The sequence below is a fragment of the Lactuca saligna genome, chromosome 3 (assembly GCF_052625555.1).
Source record: "Lactuca saligna cultivar CGN05327 chromosome 3, ASM5262555v1, whole genome shotgun sequence".
Classification (NCBI taxonomy): Eukaryota; Viridiplantae; Streptophyta; class Magnoliopsida; order Asterales; family Asteraceae; genus Lactuca; species Lactuca saligna.
Genome location: NC_136419.1, coordinates 179,202,062 through 179,221,972, shown reverse-complemented (window position 1 = coordinate 179,221,972; position 19,911 = coordinate 179,202,062).

Here is a 19,911-nt window from a genome sequence, read left to right as displayed (position 1 = left end):
TTAATCTAGTCCCTACAAAGAAAGTTGCCAAAAATCCTCACGAGATGTGGACTGGTAAAGTACCTAAACTAGACCACATCAAGATTTGGGGTTGCGAGGCTTTCGTGAGATGCGAGACTCATGATAAGCTCGAACCCCGAAGCGAGAGGTGTATTTTCATCGGCTACCCACAGCAATCCTTTGGTTACCTCTTCTACAGACCTAGTGACAATGTGGTCTTTGTAGAAAGAAGAGGAGTCTTTCGAGAAAGAGAGTTTATAAGCCAAGGAGACAGTGGGAGGCAAATTGATCTTGAAGAAATTCAAGAGTCAAGTGGTGATGGAACTTCAAACTCTAGCCCTCAACTTGAGGAGGAAACTCCTGTTGAGCCAATTGACGAATTTGTACCTCTGAGGCGTTCCACGAGAGTTAGGAGTGCACCTGAGCATTACTATGGATTCCATATTACTGCAGAAGGTGAGACACTTATTAGTGATGGGACACTAGTAAGTCAGGATGACCCTAACAGCTACGAGGAAGCCATGGCAGGCCCCGAGTCTGCTAAATGGAAAGAGGCTATGGATAGCGAGATACAATCCATGTATGACAATCAAGTTTGGAACTTGGTTGAGAATGTACCAGGTCGAAAGACTGTAGGGTGCAAATGGGTCTTCAAGAAGAAGACCGACATGGATGGTAAAGTACACACTTATAAGGCTAGACTGGTTGCAAAGGGCTTCTCTCAGATTCCTGGAGTGGATTATGATGAAACCTTTTCTCCGGTAGCCAAGATTAAGTCTATTCGGGTTCTGTTAGCCATAGCCGCATTTCATGACTATGAAATTTGGCAAATGGATGTCAAAACCGCTTTCCTTAATGGAAAGTTGGCTGAAGATGTTTACATGAGTTAGCCAGAGGGTTTTGTCAGCAACAAGTACCCCAATAGAGTGTGTAAGCTTGAGAAATCCATTTATGGGTTAAAGCAAGCACCTCGCAGATGGAATCTTTGCTTTGATGAAAAGGTCAAGGAATTTGGCTTTTCTAGGAGTGAAGATGAATCTTGTGTGTATGTCAAGGCTAGTGGGAGTATAGTTAGCTTCTTGGTATTGTATGTGGATAACATACTACTCATAGGAAACGACATTCCAACCCTGCAGGAAGTAAAGTCCTGGCTTGGAAAGTGTTTCGCTATGAAGGATCTTGGTGAAGCTGCCTATATTTTAGGGATAAGGATCTTGAGAGATCGGAGTAAAAGACTAATTGGACTTAGTCAAAGTACCTACTTGGATAAGGTGCTGAAGAGATTCAGAATGCAAGACTCCAAGAAAAGGAGAGTTGCCCATCCAGAGTAACGCCAAACTGAGTAAGACACAAAGCCCTAGCACTGAGGCTGAGATAGCACAAATGAGTCGAGTACCTTATGCTTCGGCTGTAGGATCGATCATGTATGCTATGACGTGTACTCAACCTGATGTAGCTTTTGCCCTGAGCATGGTTAGCAGGTTTCAGGGGAACCCTGGCAAGGCACACTGGACTGCGGTAAAGAACATTCTCAAGTACCTACGAAGGACTAAGGACTGGGTCCTTACCCTCGGTGGGAGTGATGACTTGAGAGTTGTAGGGTATAGTGATGCTAGCTTCCAGACTGATAGGGATAATTTCCGCTCTCAGTCGGGCTGGGTCTTTACCCTAAATGGAGGAGCAATTTCTTGGAAGAGTTCCAAGCAAGAGACAGTGGCAGATTCTACTTGTGAATCAGAGTATATTGCAGCTAGCGAGGCGGCAAAGGAGGCGTTATGGCTGAGGAACTTCATTGGAGACCTTGGAGTTGTACCAGCTATTAAAGAGCCAATGGAAATTTTATGTGATAGTGAAAGTGCTGTTGCCTTAGCCAAGGAACCAAGGGATCACGGGAGATCCAGACACATCGACAGAAAATACCATTTCATCAGACATCGGATCGAAGAAGGACTCCTCGTGGCAAAGAGGGTATCATCAGATGAGAATCCGGCAGATCCCCTCACGAAGGGACTGACTCGGGTTAAGCATCTCCAGCATGCTCGGAGCATAGGGCTGAAGGATGATATTAGATTTAGTAGTTAGATAACCTCGAAATTTGTAAAGTGTAATTGACATCTGATGATGAATAAAAGTGTTTTATTTATGAGTAAAGTGTTGCTATCTCTTGTCGATCGTTTACTATATTTCTTTTGCATGTTTTGACTTCCAGAATAATTTTTGTTTGGTATAACATATTATTCAAACCTCCACAGTCGGTCAAATGTCGGAAGTAGATATGAATCAAGACTGTCATGTTTGGTTGTAGAGGTCTTGGACAAGGCTACAACAATCATGAGTGCTCAAAAGTTCTGAGCATTGGACTCAACCCACGCTCACTGGAATCACTTCATGGAATTCTATCTCGAGTGATCGTGAGACGGTAATATCATATAAGTTTTCAAACCTAGAGATATGATTTGTTACTTACAAGTTGGTTATGCATTGATTGTACGAAAAACGCATTGGTAACTCGATGTTATAAATCGTGCTCTTGTGTGTAATTCAATGAGTGGTAGAACAAACATATGAGTCGAAGTTTATATGTTCCTTCTTGGATTAGAAGCTGATATCTGGGCCCCTCGATGATTTTGTTTTGACCCATGTACCGGGCCCGGTCAGAACTAAGTTGATGTGTTCAATTAAGTTCTTTGTCAAACAAATCGGAAATCAGGAAACAAACTGTTGGACAATGAGTAAGACATTGTTCCATGTATTTGTCCGACTGATATCTAGAACAGAGGATTATATAATCACTTATCTTAAATGGCGTACCATCATCTTCTCAGTTCCGAGAAACCTTGTAAAGAGCTACGATTGCCGATCGGTTCCTAAAGTCATACTTGCAGTAATAGTTATTAGACTTTTCCAAGTGGGAGACTGTTGGATAAGGTGTCTAAGTCCATAACTATTTCTGGTATGTACTTGACCCGACCCGGCATGGTCCATTTGGGTTGCATGGCACCATGCAATTGGATAGACTAAATGAGAGAAATAACACTTGGAGATTATTAATATATTATAAGTTCTAATATATTAATAATATTATTTGATTAGTTTGATCAAGAATTAATTTAGAATTAATTATGTGATCAAAAGATAACTAATTAAATATGTGGGTTGATTATGTAAATCATCCATATCTTGTATAGTGGGCTAAGAGGCTCCATGGATTATCAAGTTGGGTTCCACCCATAGGATGCTTCATGGATGCTCCATGGGAGTTACAAACCCATGGGTCATGGAAATGAAGAGTCATGACACATTAGGGTTTAACCCTAGATGTGTCAACACTATATAAGAAACATGTTCTCCACCTAAAATCGGCTACACTAAGAAACAAGAGGGCTTGGCCGTTTTTGAGAAGTGTGTGTTCTCTCATAAGTTCTTCCAAGAGCATTTGGTGTTGTGTGAAGCATTTGAGGCATCACACTTGGGGTGCTAGGCTCACAAGGTTTCAAGGAACACAAACAACAACAAGGTAAGTTATTCTATCTATACTTTAAGTTAAAATTGTTCCCCATGTATGCTAGATAGGAATATAACCTTGGAATTCAACTTTGCATGATAATTAGACAAACATAGATCCAAGGTTATTAGGGTTGCATGTACACTTAGGAAGTGTTAGAATGCTCAAAACCCATCAGTGGTATCAGAGACTAGGCTTGTTTGCTTTTTATTTGTGCTTAAAAGTTGAAAAAAAGTCGAAAATCTTGCTGTCTACGAGTGGACTCGTCGAGTCTATAGGGGGGACTCGGCGAGTTCACGTGTATCTTCAACCAACTCGGCGAGTAAATTCATGCACTCGGCGAGTAGGATCGACTGATTGCAGAATTTCGATTTTAGTTGCTGGAAATGGACTAGAAACATTACCCTAAACTGTTTTGGTACTTGAAAACTTGTTTTGATGGTGTAATGTTCTTTCTAATTCATTCACAACAACTAGTTATCAAAATTACAAAGTTTTAAATGTAATTTTTGATTGTGTTCATATTCATGTTCTTGTTCTTATGATGTTTTAGATGATCATAGGAATTATTTGTAACCTATGTGGTAGATTAATTCTTGATCATAATGTGTTTTAATGGAGTCCATAACTTGTCCTCAAGTTATGGAAAACCAAGAGTCACACTTGAATTAAAACCATTAAAACAAACACAAGAGTTAGAAAAATGAAGAGTCTTCATTTTATTACTCTATTAAACTCATAAGTTACAAGAAATGAAAAGTTTTGAAAGTTACAAAACTTGCCCTCAAGTTTTGGAACAAGAAAAGTTAAGTTAAAACTTTAAGTTCCAACCCCTAGAATTTTAAAAGTTAAAATTCAACCCTTATACTTATATTATGATGATTTAATAATTATATATATATATATATATATATATATATATATATATATATATATATATGTATAAGAACAAAGTCGTCTTACCGCTAGTACGCCTCATTCACGAAGCCGGTCTATAAGGTGGGTATAAGGTTGTTGCCTATAAAATGGTGACTTAATGGGTGTCTACTCTCACCCACCGCTTGCTTGACTGGTGGAGGATCGTTAGCCGAACAGGTAAGACAAGGACTTATAAATTCTCATTCAAAGTATGATGAATATAATAAAGTAACTAAATGTTTTATTAAATTCCCAATCTTAGTTACTTTAGGAAAATGTGAATAAGGTGCTAATCCATGAAATTACACTTTACACTTTGTCTAAGTCGTTGGTGGAGCGTGTGTGGTTAACCGACACACTAACTTGGACTTAACAAGGTAGGTAAAGGGTGACTTAAGGTTTATTATAGTATCGGTGGAGCGTGTGTGGTTTACCGGCACATCGATTGAGTGATAAACTTTAAGGGTACCAAGTGATTTGCATGGTTACTTCACACCTCGTTTTGTGATCCTCGGTATCCCAGTCACAAAACTTGGAGGGCACTCTCGAGATTGAAACATGCCTTTGAAAAAGTTCATTGAATCTCAAAGAATCTAGGAATTTCTAGAAACCAATAAAACCTAATGTCTAAAATTTCGGTTTTCGTGGTGGAAATTGGTGAATCGTCATTCACCTACCTTTCAAATATGGTATAGCTTAGATTACGACATACCTCTTCTAAGTTATATTATATTGTGATTGGATCCTAGTCTTAATATTACATTTGGGTGTTTTATTAAGGACTCTCTTAAATCTATACTAAACTTGTTCTCGTCTTTCAGATGTCTTCAAATAATGCTTCTGGCTCGAATCCTAATGGCTCCTTTACTCTTATGAGTTTGTGTGGGAAAGTCACCTTTGATGGATCCAACTTCAATGAATGGATCAGAAACATCAGGATGATTACCCGCTACGAGGACAAAGAATATGTCCTTGACAAGGAGCTTAAGGAGATTGATGAGACCACTGCAACTCCTCAGGAGATCGCTGACTTTCAGGCACATGAAAGGGATGCTACGAAAGTAGCATGCATCATGATGGCCACAATGACAACAGAACTCCAAAAGTCCTATGAGGATTTCTACCCTTATGAAATGCACCAAGATTTGATGGAAATATACCATCAAAGTGCACGGCAAGAGAGGTACGAAATCATCTGCTCCATGATAACAACCATGATGAAGGACGGGGATTCCGTCACGAGCCACATGCAGAAAATGCAAAGGTATGTGGATCGATTGCTGAAACTTAATGTGAACCTCCCTGAGGAGCTAGCAATAGATATAATTTTGCGCTCCTTACCATCGTGCTATGATCAATTCCGCATGAAATATCACATGAATAAGGAAGAGGTCACTCTCAGCAAACTTCAGGGACTTTTCAAGACTGCAGAAACAGGTCTTAAGGGGAAGTCGGTTGCTATCACTCCTACTCCAAACTCAACTCCGGTTTTGGCAATCGGGAAAAGTCGAGGGAGGAAGAGAAAGAGATCTTCGAAGGGTACCAAGGCTCAGACCCTTGATGGCTCTTCTTCAAGTGGAACCAAGAAAGGTTTCATTAATCCTTCTTCTGACCCAAAAGAGGATGAATGCTTCTATTGCCATGAAAAAGCTCATTGGAAGCGGAACTGCCCAAAGTACCAGCAAGATGTGAAGGATGGGAAAGTCAAACCCAACCATGCAGGTATTTACACTATCATTTCTAATAACTCACCCCATTCGAAATCCTGGGTCCTTGATACCGTTTGTGGTATTCATATTTGTTGTGACTTGCAGGGACTAAGAAGAAGTGAGGATGTGGAGCAAGGAAGAATAAACTTGATCATGGGGAACAGGAAAGCTTCACCTGTCACCAAGATTGGAGTTTATACTTTATCGCTAAGTAGTGGGTTTAGTTTAGATTTGAATAAGTGTTGTTACTCGCCAGGAATGGAAAGAAATATTATTTCCTTTCATGCTTTGTACAAACAAGGGTTTACCTTTTCGTTTATTAATGAAGTTGGTTCTATTGATGCTTTCTTTAATAATGTTCTTTATTTTAAAGCATTACCTTCTGATGGTGTGTATGAAGCTGTGTCTGTTGTAGATAACTTAGGAAATGATGTTTTGTGTATTGATTCTACTAATAATAATAACTTGGATAAAGCATCATTATGGCATTGTCGTCTTGGACATATAAGCAAGAAACGCCTAGGCCAACTCCAAAAGGATGGAGTCTTGGAGTCGTTTGACCTAAAGTCAAATGATAGTTGCGAATCATGCTTACTTGGAAAAATAACAAAGTCACCCTTCACAGGCTCGTGTGAAAGGGGTGAAGGTTTGTTGGACCTTATACACACGGATGTGTGTGGACCATTCAAACATGCCACAAGGGATGCTAATCGTTATTATTTGACTTTTACTGATGATTACGGTAGATATGGATATGTCTACTTAATCAAGCATAAGTCAGAGACTTTCGAGAAGTTTAAGGAATTTAAACAGGAAGTCGAGAATCAATTGGGCAGAAACATTAAGATGCTTCGATCCGATCGGGGTGGTGAGTATCTTAGTTCAGAGTTCCTCGACTATCTAAGCGAATGTGGGATTGTCTCACAATTGACACCTCCCAGGACACCGCAGTTGAATGGTGTGGCTGAGAGGCGTAATCGAACCTTTTTGGACATGGTTCGTTCCATGATGAGTCGAGCTTCGCTACCAATCTCATTCTGGGGGTATGCCTTAGAGACTGCCGCCCATATCCTTAATCTAGTCCCTACAAAGAAAGTTGCCAAAAATCCTCACGAGATGTGGACTGGTAAAGTACCTAAACTAGACCACATCAAGATTTGGGGTTGCGAGGCTTTCGTGAGATGCGAGACTCATGATAAGCTCGAACCCCGAAGCGAGAGGTGTATTTTCATCGGCTACCCACATCAATCCTTTGGTTACCTCTTCTACAGACCTAGTGACAATGTGGTCTTTGTAGAAAGAAGAGGAGTCTTTCGAGAAAGAGAGTTTATAAGCCAAGGAGACAGTGGGAGGAAAATTGATCTTGAAGAAATTCAAGAGTCAAGTGGTGATGGAACTTCAAACTCTAGCCCTCAACTTGAGGAGGAAACTCCTGTTGAACCAATTGACGAATTTGTACCTCTGAGGCGTTCCACGAGAGTTAGGAGTGCACCTGAGCATTACTATGGATTCCATATTACTGCAGAAGGTGAGACACTTATTAGTGATGGGACACTAGTAAGTCAGGATGACCCTAACAGCTACGAGGAAGCCATGGCAGGCCCCGAGTCTGCTAAATGTAAAGAGGCTATGGATAGCGAGATACAATCCATGTATGACAATCAAGTTTGGAGCTTGGTTGAGAATGTACCAGGTCGAAAGACTGTAGGGTGCAAATGGGTCTTCAAGAAGAAGACCGACATGGATGGTAAAGTACACACTTATAAGGCTAGACTGGTTGCAAAGGGCTTCTCTCATATTCCTGGAGTGGATTATGATGAAACCTTTTCTCCGGTAGCCAAGATTAAGTCTATTCGGGTTCTGTTAGCCATAGCCGCATTTCATGACTATGAAATTTGGCAAATGGATGTCAAAACCGCTTTCCTTAATGGAAAGTTGGCTGAAGATGTTTACATGAGTTAGCCAGAGGGTTTTGTCAGCAACAAGTACCCCAATAGAGTGTGTAAGCTTGAGAAATCCATTTATGGGTTAAAGCAAGCACCTCGCAGATGGAATCTTTGCTTTGATGAAAAGGTCAAGGAATTTGGCTTTTCTAGGAGTGAAGATGAATCTTGTGTGTATGTCAAGGCTAGTGGGAGTATAGTTAGCTTCTTGGTATTGTATGTGGATAACATACTACTCATAGGAAACGACATTCCAACCCTGCAGGAAGTAAAGTCCTGGCTTGGAAAGTGTTTCGCTATGAAGGATCTTGGTGAAGCTGCCTATATTTTAGGGATAAGGATCTTGAGAGATCGGAGTAAAAGACTAATTGGACTTAGTCAAAGTACCTACTTGGATAAGGTGCTGAAGAGATTCAGAATGCAAGACTCCAAGAAAAGGAGAGTTGCCCATCCAGAGTAACGCCAAACTGAGTAAGACACAAAGCCCTAGCACTGAGGCTGAGATAGCACAAATGAGTCGAGTACCTTATGCTTCGGCTGTAGGATCGATCATGTATGCTATGACGTGTACTCAACCTGATGTAGCTTTTGCCCTGAGCATGGTTAGCAGGTTTCAGGGGAACCCTGGCAAGGCACACTGGACTGCGGTAAAGAACATTCTCAAGTACCTACGAAGGACTAAGGACTGGGTCCTTACCCTCGGTGGGAGTGATGACTTGAGAGTTGTAGGGTATAGTGATGCTAGCTTCCAGACTGATAGGGATAATTTCCGCTCTCAGTCGGGCTGGGTCTTTACCCTAAATGGAGGAGCAATTTCTTGGAAGAGTTCCAAGCAAGAGACAGTGGCAGATTCTACTTGTGAATCAGAGTATATTGCAGCTAGCGAGGCGGCAAAGGAGGCGTTATGGCTGAGGAACTTCATTGGAGACCTTGGAGTTGTACCAGCTATTAAAGAGCCAATGGAAATTTTATGTGATAGTGAAAGTGCTGTTGCCTTAGCCAAGGAACCAAGGGATCACGGGAGATCCAGACACATCGACAGAAAATACCATTTCATCAGACATCGGATCGAAGAAGGACTCCTCGTGGCAAAGAGGGTATCATCAGATGAGAATCCGGCAGATCCCCTCACGAAGGGACTGACTCGGGTTAAGCATCTCCAGCATGCTCGGAGCATAGGGCTGAAGGATGATATTAGATTTAGTAGTTAGATAACCTCGAAATTTGTAAAGTGTAATTGACATCTGATGATGAATAAAAGTGTTTTATTTATGAGTAAAGTGTTGCTATCTCTTGCCGATCGTTTACTATATTTCTTTTGCATGTTTTGACTTCCAGAATAATTTTTGTTTGGTATAACATATTATTCAAACCTCCACAGTCGGTCAAATGTCGGAAGTAGATATGAATCAAGACTGTCATGTTTGGTTGTAGAGGTCTTGGACAAGGCTACAGCAATCATGAGTGCTCAAAAGTTCTGAGCATTGGACTCAACCCACGCTCACTGGAATCACTTCATGGAATTCTATCTCGAGTGATCGTGAGACGGTAATATCATATAAGTCTTCAAACCTAGAGATATGATTTGTTACTTACAAGTTGGTTATGCATTGATTGTACGAAAAACGCATTGGTAACTCGATGTTATAAATCGTGCTCTTGTGTGTAACTCAATGAGTGGTAGAACAAACATATGAGTCGAAGTTTATATGTTCCTTCTTGGATTAGAAGCTGATATCTGGGCCCCTCGATGATTTTGTTTTGACCCATGTACCGGGCCCGGTCAGAACTAAGTTGATGTGTTCAATTAAGTTCTTTGTCAAACAAATCGGAAATCGGGAAACAAACTGTTGGACAATGAGTAAGACATTGTTCCATGTATTTGTCCGACTGATATCTAGAACAGAGGATTATATGATCACTTATCTTAAATGGCGTACCATCATCTTCTCAGTTCCGAGAAACCTTGTAAAGAGCTACGATTGCCGATCGGTTCCTGAAGTCATACTTGCAGTAATAGTTATTAGACTTATCCAAGTGGGAGACTGTTGGATAAGGTGTCTAAGTCCATAACTATTTCTAGTATGTACTTGACCCGACCCGGCATGGTCCATTTGGGTTGCATGGCACCGTGCAATTGGATAGACTAAATGAGAGAAATAACACTTGGAGATTATTAATATATTATAAGTTCTAATATATTAATAATATTATTTGATTAGTTTGATCAAGAATTAATTTAGAATTAATTATGTGATCAAAAGATAACTAATTAAATATGTGGGTTGATTATGTAAATCATCCATATCTTGTATAGTGGGCTAAGAGGCTCCATGGATTATCAAGTTGGGTTCCACCCATAGGATGCTTCATGGATGCTCCATGGGAGTTACAAACCCATGGGTCATGGAAATGAAGAGTCATGACACATTAGGGTTTAACCCTAGATGTGTCAACACTATATAAGAAACATGTTCTCCACCTAAAATCGGCTACACTAAGAAACAAGATGGCTTGGCCGTTTTTGAGAAGTGTGTGTTCTCTCATAAGTTCTTCCAAGAGCATTTGGTGTTGTGTGAAGCATTTGAGGCATCACACTTGGGGTGCTAGGCTCACAAGGTTTCAAGGAACACAAACAACAACAAGGTAAGTTATTCTATCTATACTTTAAGTTAAAATTGTTCCCCATGTATGCTAGATAGGAATATAACCTTGGAATTCAACTTTGCATGATAATTAGACAAACATAGATCCAAGGTTATTAGGGTTGCATGTACACTTAGGAAGTGTTATAATGCTCAAAACCCATCATTTCTATCATATAGTTTGAAGATCAGATTCTTAAGCTACTTCTTAGGAGTTATGATATATTGCTTATGAATAGATAACAACAAGGTTTTCATATGGATTGTAAGGATAAGTTTTTCCACAAAGTTTTAAAATAAACGAAAATTTTTAATTTTATTTATTTTAAAATATCCTTACAATGGCATTTGTGGAAAAGAAGTGTTGCTTATATGATTCCATTGATAGCAATATTGGAAATATGAATTTGATTCTTTCATTTGTGGTAGTGTCTAAATTTACCAAATAAGGAAAGATTTTCATCACCCAAGTTTCAATTGGACCGAAACTTGGAATCATGAAAGTTGTATATCATGATGAGTGAGAACTTTCAAGCATTGGGAAATCAAGACTAACTACTTGTTCACATGGATGTGTGAGTCAAGGAAAGGACTAAGGGATCGAGTACACATTCTTGTGCACTGGTCAAGTCTACCACAAAAGACCAAGAAGACTATTCGTCATGATTTACATAAGTTCAGTAAATATGGTTATACTTACAAGTTTAAGTATAATTCTAAAACATTGGAAAAGTTTCAATGTAAGGCAGAACGAATAAGAAGAGTCAAATTTGGCAGAAGGACAAAAGTTTCTCAAATCTGAAAAGATGGGAGAGTACTTTAGTATCATGTTTATGATCATCTTAATGATTTAGAAATCATATCACAACTAGTCCTCTAAGGTCATCTTAGTGCATTCTGATAGCTAAGAAGAGGAGTTATGAATTGTTGAAATGGTTAAATCAAGAAGATAAGTCATACTTCATTCCAAAGCAATTCTTAGAGTCATACTCCAAGATTGTAATTTGAGTGAAACATCTTAAAGAAGGTTTATTAACACTAGTCAAATGTAAGAGTAAAAGGTTTTCTACTCTTATGCATTTGAAATTGGAAAGTTGTGATGTTTTGGACAAAACAAAGACTAACTTAGGCCAACTGTGTGAAGTGTTAGTCATGATAAAGAATCCACACTACATCTTGAATGTTTGACAAGAGAGTCTTATATGTAAAGAGGACAGTAGGAGTCTTAAAGGTCTTGAAAGTCTCAAGAACTAATCAAGAATAAAACCTAAAGTTCTTCACTAGCACATGAATTGAGGTTATAACCTATCGTGTTGACATTTCTGTGCCCATTCCAGTTAAGGTTGGCTTTGCATAGGAGTTCTGAGAGTTCTCAACTGTTTGCATAACTACTTGGAAGCAATACCAGGCCCTGTACTGCCAGGTGGCAAGAAGATAAGATTGCATAAGTTCAATCCATATGAGTTTTGATTTGTCACTAACCTAGTCTTGTGATTATGGTTTTGTCAAATTCACATGGATAAGAACACATACACCACAAAAACCTAAGGGTCATAAGGTTTCTCTCTGATTCATGAAAATGATGGTGAGGAAACACTTCCACTAAGTAGATTTTAAGTAGATAGCAATCTTTGCATCCTCAGAGTCGTTAGTAGAACACACTAACATGGACTTATGAGATATAGCAAAGGTCTAAACAATTGAGACTATGATTACGACATCCCTTTTTATAGTTTAGAAATTGTTTAGACACACCTGTGAGCTATCTAAGATAAGGTGTATGATTTTTGATAAGGACTTATCAAAGCAATCTAGTGTCAGAAATCTGAACTTTGGTAAGAAAGTCAATAAAGTATTGATTTCTAGAAGTCCAGTAATTTCTTGATACATGTCAAAGCTAGTGGGAGCATAAGTGTTATGCTAATAATCATCATGTTAGTGGGAGCATGATAATTATGATAAGTATTGCAAATTAGCAACGTTAATTATAGAAAACAAAAGTTTCAATTCGTGAGGTTGCAGGGGTTGAAAAAGTTGTTTTGCTATAATTAAGGGATAGGAAATTATACTTCATGTCAATTCTAAAAGGCTTAGAGTGAGATTTTAAACCTAGAGATATGAGTTGTTACTATGATTTGGTTATACATTGTTTGCACGAAAACACATTGGTAACTCGATGTTATAAAACGTGCCTTTGTGTATGATTCAACAAGTAGTAGAACAAGCCATATGAGTCGAAATTTATCCATTCCTTTTACCTTCCGGATAAAAGCAATATTTGTGGGCCCCACGATGATTTAATGATGATACATGTAAGAGCTTGGCCAAGCCAGAATTGATTTGATTTGTTCAATCAATCAGTCATCATAAATCGGAAATCAGGAAACAACAGATGGACAGAAAGAATGATTTATAATCCATGTCTCAGTCCATATGATATCTAGAATGGAGGAATATATGATCACTTATCTAATGGAAAAGTCATTGACAGAGGTCAGAGATCATCGGCAAGGTCAGAGTTCGACGGAAGCTTTTGAGTGCTACGATTTCCAGTTGGTTCTTGAAGTCATACGCAATAATAGTTTTACAATTATCCAAGTGGGAGACTGTTGGATTAATGTCTAAGTCCATAACTATAATTGGTAAGACTTGACCCAACCCGGCATGGTCCATTTGGGTTGCATGGCATAGGGACAATTGGATTGATAAGATGAGGAAAAAGGATACTAGTGATTTATATTAATATATTATAAGTTCTAATATATTAATATATAATCATATTATTTAATTAGTATTGATCAAGAATTAATTTATAATTAATTAAGTGATCAAAAGGAACTAATTAAATATGGACTCTTAGATATATATGTTTGGTGGGCCAAGTTCATTTAAGTTGGGCTAAGCTTTCATGGATAAAGTCCATGGAGTGTTTAACCCATGGATCATAAGAAATGAAAGGTCATGGGTATTAGGGTTTAACCCTAATCTCCAAGTATCCTTATTCTCAAGGTTAGTCCAAGTGTTCATGGTTGGTGAAATTGGCACAAATGTGTGTACACTAAGAGGGCTAGCCAATTTCACTAGAGAGAACCAAGTATCCTTATTCTCAAGGTTAGTCCAAGTGTTCATGGTGTTGTGTGAACCATTTGAGGTGTCACACTTGGGGCACTAGGCACTCAAGCTTCATGAAGACAAGCAACATCAACAAGGTATGTATTATATCAATTTTTTGGTATGCTAGTTAAGATAATACCTTGAAAATTCATATTTGTATGTATAATAGAGAAAACATAGATCCAATGTATTTAGGGTTGCATGTACACTTAGGAGTGTTAGAATGCTCAAAACCCAACAATGTTGTGATTCAATTCTGATTTACATGTTAATCACACGTAATTAATATGTGATTTACTTGTGATTTACATGTGAATCACATGTAATTCATATGTGACTCACTTGTGATTTACAAGTAATTTATAAGTGAATCACATGTAATCCATATGTTATTCGTTTGTGATTTACATGTGAATCACATAATTACATGTGATTCACTTGTGATTTACATGTGAATTACTTGTGATTCATATGTGAATCGCATTTAATAAGTGTATTTAATAAGTTATATATGAGTCTTTTTTATTTTATTTTTTACTTAATTGACTTAATGAGAATCAAACTTAGTTCCATAAGATAGATATGTGTGTGTCGTTATGACTTTAATTCAGAAAGAACTTAATACAATAATACAAATAGCTGGGGAAAGAAAAGCTTTTTTTTATTCTCATTAAGTCCTAATTTTTTTTTCAAATCTCCAAACTTTTTTTTGAGTAAGAAAAATAAAACATTCAGAAAGGTTGCAAGTTGTGTTTTATTTTAATTAAAAAAAATAACTTACTAGACTAGTAGCATTATTTTCATGACCATATTTAAAATAATGAATTAACCAACCTGTCATTCAAACCGCTTGCCATTCATGTCTACTTCAAAATCTAATGAACAGAAAAAAAAAAACTAAACGTGAAATTTAAGTTTAATGAACATCAAACCTATTTATAAAGTACAAAAATGCTCATTTTTTTCATACCTATTGGATAAAAATCAATAATTGGGGAGTTTGGATCATTTACTAATTTTCTATATTGTTCTAGAAGTGCATGTGCACTACAAATATTTTCAAGGTAAAAAGAAAACAATAAACAAGGTTAGAAAATATAAAATATGAAATCATAAGGTAGCCGACATTTGAAAAGTAAAGATTTAACTAGTGGATTCAAATATCTACATAATACCATCAACATCTAAAGAAAAAGTCATGTGTTCTACCGATTTCTTAAGACTTGTAAGGCCCTTGAAACAAGGATCTTAATCAGTGATCAAACAATCAACAATCAAATAAGATAAGAATGTAGTAGAAGAACATTAAACCAAGCTTTGCACACGTTAATATCGAAGAAACGACAGGTACAACTTAGACAGTGACCGTAAGCACACTTGACTGACAACCATTAACGACTGACTCTGACACACCATATATATATAGGAAAAGGCTGGCCGTAAACCTGTTTACGGCCGTAAACAGATCTCTGGACGTAAACTCTTTTAAACAACACTATTACATAACAAAAGACCCATTAAGACCTATACATCAGATAGCCTAGCCCAAACCATAAACTAGACCCTTCAATCTCCCCCTTGGTTAAGGGTTAGGTTTGACTCAGTCTCTCTCATTGACAAGTACATTTGAACCCCCCATTGAACCGAGCCACATCTTCTTTTGAATGATTTATGCAACCATAGCAGTATACTCTTTAGCAGCAGCTTCAAAAATTTCTTCAGTACCTTGATTTGATGTTGAGCCAGTTGATGTATATCCCACCTTCCAAAATGAAAGAGGTCTCTGTTGTCAAACTGGTGATAGTAACCAGTTGGAAATTTGATGACAACAGAAGTTGTGGATTCATCATAAACCCAGTAGAGCATATTCCTGAGAGAGTCATCACAAAAATTCTGCACAAGGGGAATTTGTCTCACTTGTTTAGTTGGAGGCCAGGTCACTGTTTGAAAAGGCTCGTTAGTTTTTGGATCAAGTATGTCAGGGAATGTTTTGATGAAGGATTCAATAGTCTTTGTCTCAGAAAATCCCTTCTTTACTTGACTCTCCAGAAAGAGCTTGAAGTGAGTTGCTTTAGGATCATCTGATGGATTGGCAAAGGGAGCATCAGATAATTCAGAGAGATTAACTCTTGTCCAAGAAATGAAATCATGAAAATCCTTGTAATACTCCACATTTCCACTTTTGCGTTTCACGATTCACATATTCAACTTATCATGAAAGCCCAATGACTTGATTCCTATCCTGTCACCATACTCGTGACCAAATCTTTTCTTTTCAAGATCAGTCATGGTGACTTTGGGTTGATCTCCAGGGTCGTTCTCATCTGAGCTCTTCTTGAAAAAAAAGTTTCCTTTTCTTGTCAGATGCTACTAATTTGGCGCATTTTAGTGCAGCAACGTTGGAAGCTTGAACTCATTGCTTTTAAAACGATCAACAATCTGAGTTCTTCTTTCAGCGGGAGGGATAACAGGGAGATCTTGAGATGACTGGCCAACATTGAATTCATGAACGGATGAATTGAACTTGTCGCCAAGTTCCTCTGCTAGTTTATTCTTCAAGTCCAAATAGCATGCAGTTAAGGTTGCCATGCGTTTTTGCAGATCAGAGATTTGTAGTGATTTCTGAGTCTTATCTGCTTCAAGATCTTCAATACGAATGTTGAGTTGAGCTATTTCAGCTTCAAGATCAGCTACACGAATATCAAGCTCAATGTTTTTCTGGTTTAGCACGCCGATCTCCTTGCTCGTGTATAGTGGAATCATCCTCTCCTGAGTGGCTTTCCTCTATACAAATTCCTTTAGCGTGGGAGGAAGGCACTGAGCTTTGTTGTTGGGACATATACATAGCAAGCCTCTCAAAGGCAACATTGTAACAGCCCAGATCTCCAGGTATCTTTACTTCCATATTTTTTTGGTATTCTGTGAGGGGACTCGGCGAGTTGGAGGTCGAACTCGCCGAGTCGGTCGCGGTTTTGGACGGAGGTTCGCGTCCGGACTCGACGAGTCCAAGGGATGGACTCGGCGAGTCCGTGCTGTTTAATGAAACCCTAATTTCTCGGTCCTAAGCCCTATTTAAAGGACCTTATGGCCTTCATTTGTGGCTACCTTGAGCCCTAAGTGCACCCATATGGCTGAGAGACCTTGTGAGTGTGATAAGAGGCCATTTGTTCATCATTTTGTGTGTTATTGCAAGAAAGGAGGGAGAGTATCAAGCTTGAAGAGTTGGGGAGCTTGGATCTGCTTCTATTTCATCAAGGGAACCTTCTTGAGGTAACTTTCAGAGCTAAACTTCGTATTTTGGTTGATGTGTCAAATCTAGGGTTTCTTCTTGCCTTATTTGGCTTGAATTGGAAGTATGAAAGGTCCCATGGAGATATGGAACCTAGATCTGGACCTTAGCAGGTCCAGGAGGCCCCAAATGACAAGCTTTATGTCCATTCTTTTGAGTTGGAAGCTAGGGTTGCCATATTAGAGGTTATTTCTCCAAAATGAGCCTTGTATGCGTTGCATGGCGACCAAGACTGAGACTTTACGTGATAAATGAGCTTGGGAAGGCCTGATCTATGTGTGTATGGAACGGATCTGACCGCAAAAGCCAGTTTTAGTCGATGCATGGCATGGACTCGCCGAGTCTGAAGAACAGACTCGACGAGTCGCTTGAAGATTGTCCTTGAGACCACCTAGTGTGTAGTCCTGCCAAGTTGTGGGTGACTCAGTGAGTCACAGAGAGTTGGAAAGGTTTTGACAGGTGGACCGAGTCGAGTTGGGACTCGCCGAGTTGTCCTTGCAACTCGGCGAGTTGAGTCGTGGTGGCCCCGTGATTCAGGCCCAGGTGGAACTCGTCGAGTCAGGGGAGTACTCGACGAGTATAAAGGAAAATCCTTGCGAGTTGGTGAAAACGCATAGACTCGCCGAGTCACTATAGTGCACTCGCCGAGTCCGGTCAATTTGACCAAAGACTGTTGACCAAGTCAACCAGTGTTGGCTTGATAAGGATGGTCAACCTTAGTGGTACAAGTAATAATTATAGATTCATGATGTCATAGGAGGATTACATCTCGGGGGTTCGAGCTTGAGTGATTTCCAGGGTTCACGAGTTACCGAGACATACGAGGTGAGTTTTCTCACTATACTTTACCCGGAAGGGTTTAACTGTGTGACCAGAAGGTCGGATATGCTATGAGATATATGTGTTATGTGTGATAAATTATTCGTTATAGGTGCCATGTATGATATGCTTGATATGGGCCGGAAGGCAATATGTTATGGGCCGGAAGGCGTGGTAATATGGACCGTAAGGTTGACGTGGGTAGGACCGGAAGGTTACCCAGGTGGGACGGAAGTCCCCTGAGACACATAGACCGGAAGGTCTGGGCCTGGAAAGGTGTATGTGCGTAGGTTGTATTTTGGGGAACTCACTAAGCATTTATGCTTACAGTTGTTGCGTTATGTGTTTCAGGTACTAGCGAGGACCGTGGGAAGGCGCCGGCGTGATCGTACACACACTCGGGGAAACCATTTTGTGATCTTTGTTATGTAATCGGTCGTGACTAAATTGTTACATTGGAACCTAAATTTATTACTCGATGTTTTGATGATTGTAAAAATGAAAAAAAATTGGTTTCGAAATTTATGACGTTACAAACATCATGAAAAGGCATAGGAGGAGAAGATTCTGGGGGAGCTGATGAACCACCAACATAAAAAATGGTGCTTGGTCCTCCATGGGATGGTACAGATGAATCAGCAGCAAAAGTAGCTGTTGGAGTAGTTGTTGGTTGAGTCAGATGGCCATGAGATTTTTCTGGGATGAGTACTCCCTGCATCGGATCACGTCTTCTTCTTTTCAACGGAGGCTGGGAGGTATGAGTCGTCAACGGTTCACTCACATGTGGCTCAGTAGTAGGAATAACATCCTCAAGGAGTGGAAACCCTGAAGTTGTTTACATAGGAGTTGTAGTGTCAGCCATTTGGTTGGAAGTAGGAGGAGTCGTTTCAAGAATATCTTCTGTATCCCTTATCTCCGTTGCTGGATGAGCAACAACATAGATACTATTAAAAAACAATTCAAGGTCCTCATTTGACAAGAGGTTATCATTGCCTCCAAGACTCAAAGAAATATCATCCTTGTCAAAACCTGAAAGATCGGGATTATTAAGCGAATCATCATCATCTCCTTCATTTTCAGTTGCATTCTCCATCGCTCCCTCATTGTAATCACTCTCAACATGCATAGATCACAAGTTATGCTCTCCAGCCACTATAACAACAGGTGTAACTACATCATCTTCGTGATCTGATATAAGAATAACATCTTCTTCGGAAATGACATCGTCTTCAGAAGTTACGCGATCGAAAGAAACATGAGACTCAGATGCCTTGCCTGAATCGGAAAACATGCCAAACTTCACTAAGGGGTTACTTTCCTTGAAAAGTAATTTTTCCCTTTCGGTTTTGCTTGATTATTCCTACAATGTGTGGCCCAAGAGACTTCATGTCTAGAGTTTCTCCATCCTTGACCATCGCAGGAAATTGCTCATTGATGAACACTTGAATGAACCTGGGATACATCAAAAATGTGTCTCTTGTCTTCTCTTTGATGTTCACCACAAACTCGTCCAGAATGAACTTTGAAATTTTGAAGTGAAATCCTACAACAAGAGCGGTGATAGCTCATGTGTTTCATAATGAAATCTCATATGCACCAGTTCGTCTTCCTGATATGCAGCTCACAAAGATGTGAGCTAAGAACCTCCAGTAAGGTGGTAGCAGCTTCTTCATTGTTGGAGGAAATTTGATTTCATAGCCCATCTTGTTGAGAAGTTCCTGAACTTGATCGATTTCAATCTCAGTAGCGATGGTAGATTGATCATCGATTTGCAGAACGTCCCTGATGAATTGATATGTTATGATTATTTTGTAACCCTTTACAGTAGCTTCAACATATACAAATCCATCTTCTCCTTTCTTTACATCAGCTGACTTCCAGAATTCTTTGATTATTCCTTGATAAATTGTTGGATACACTATAAGAGTAGTGGTCAGGCAACTTTCCCTTAATCTATGAATCATTTATT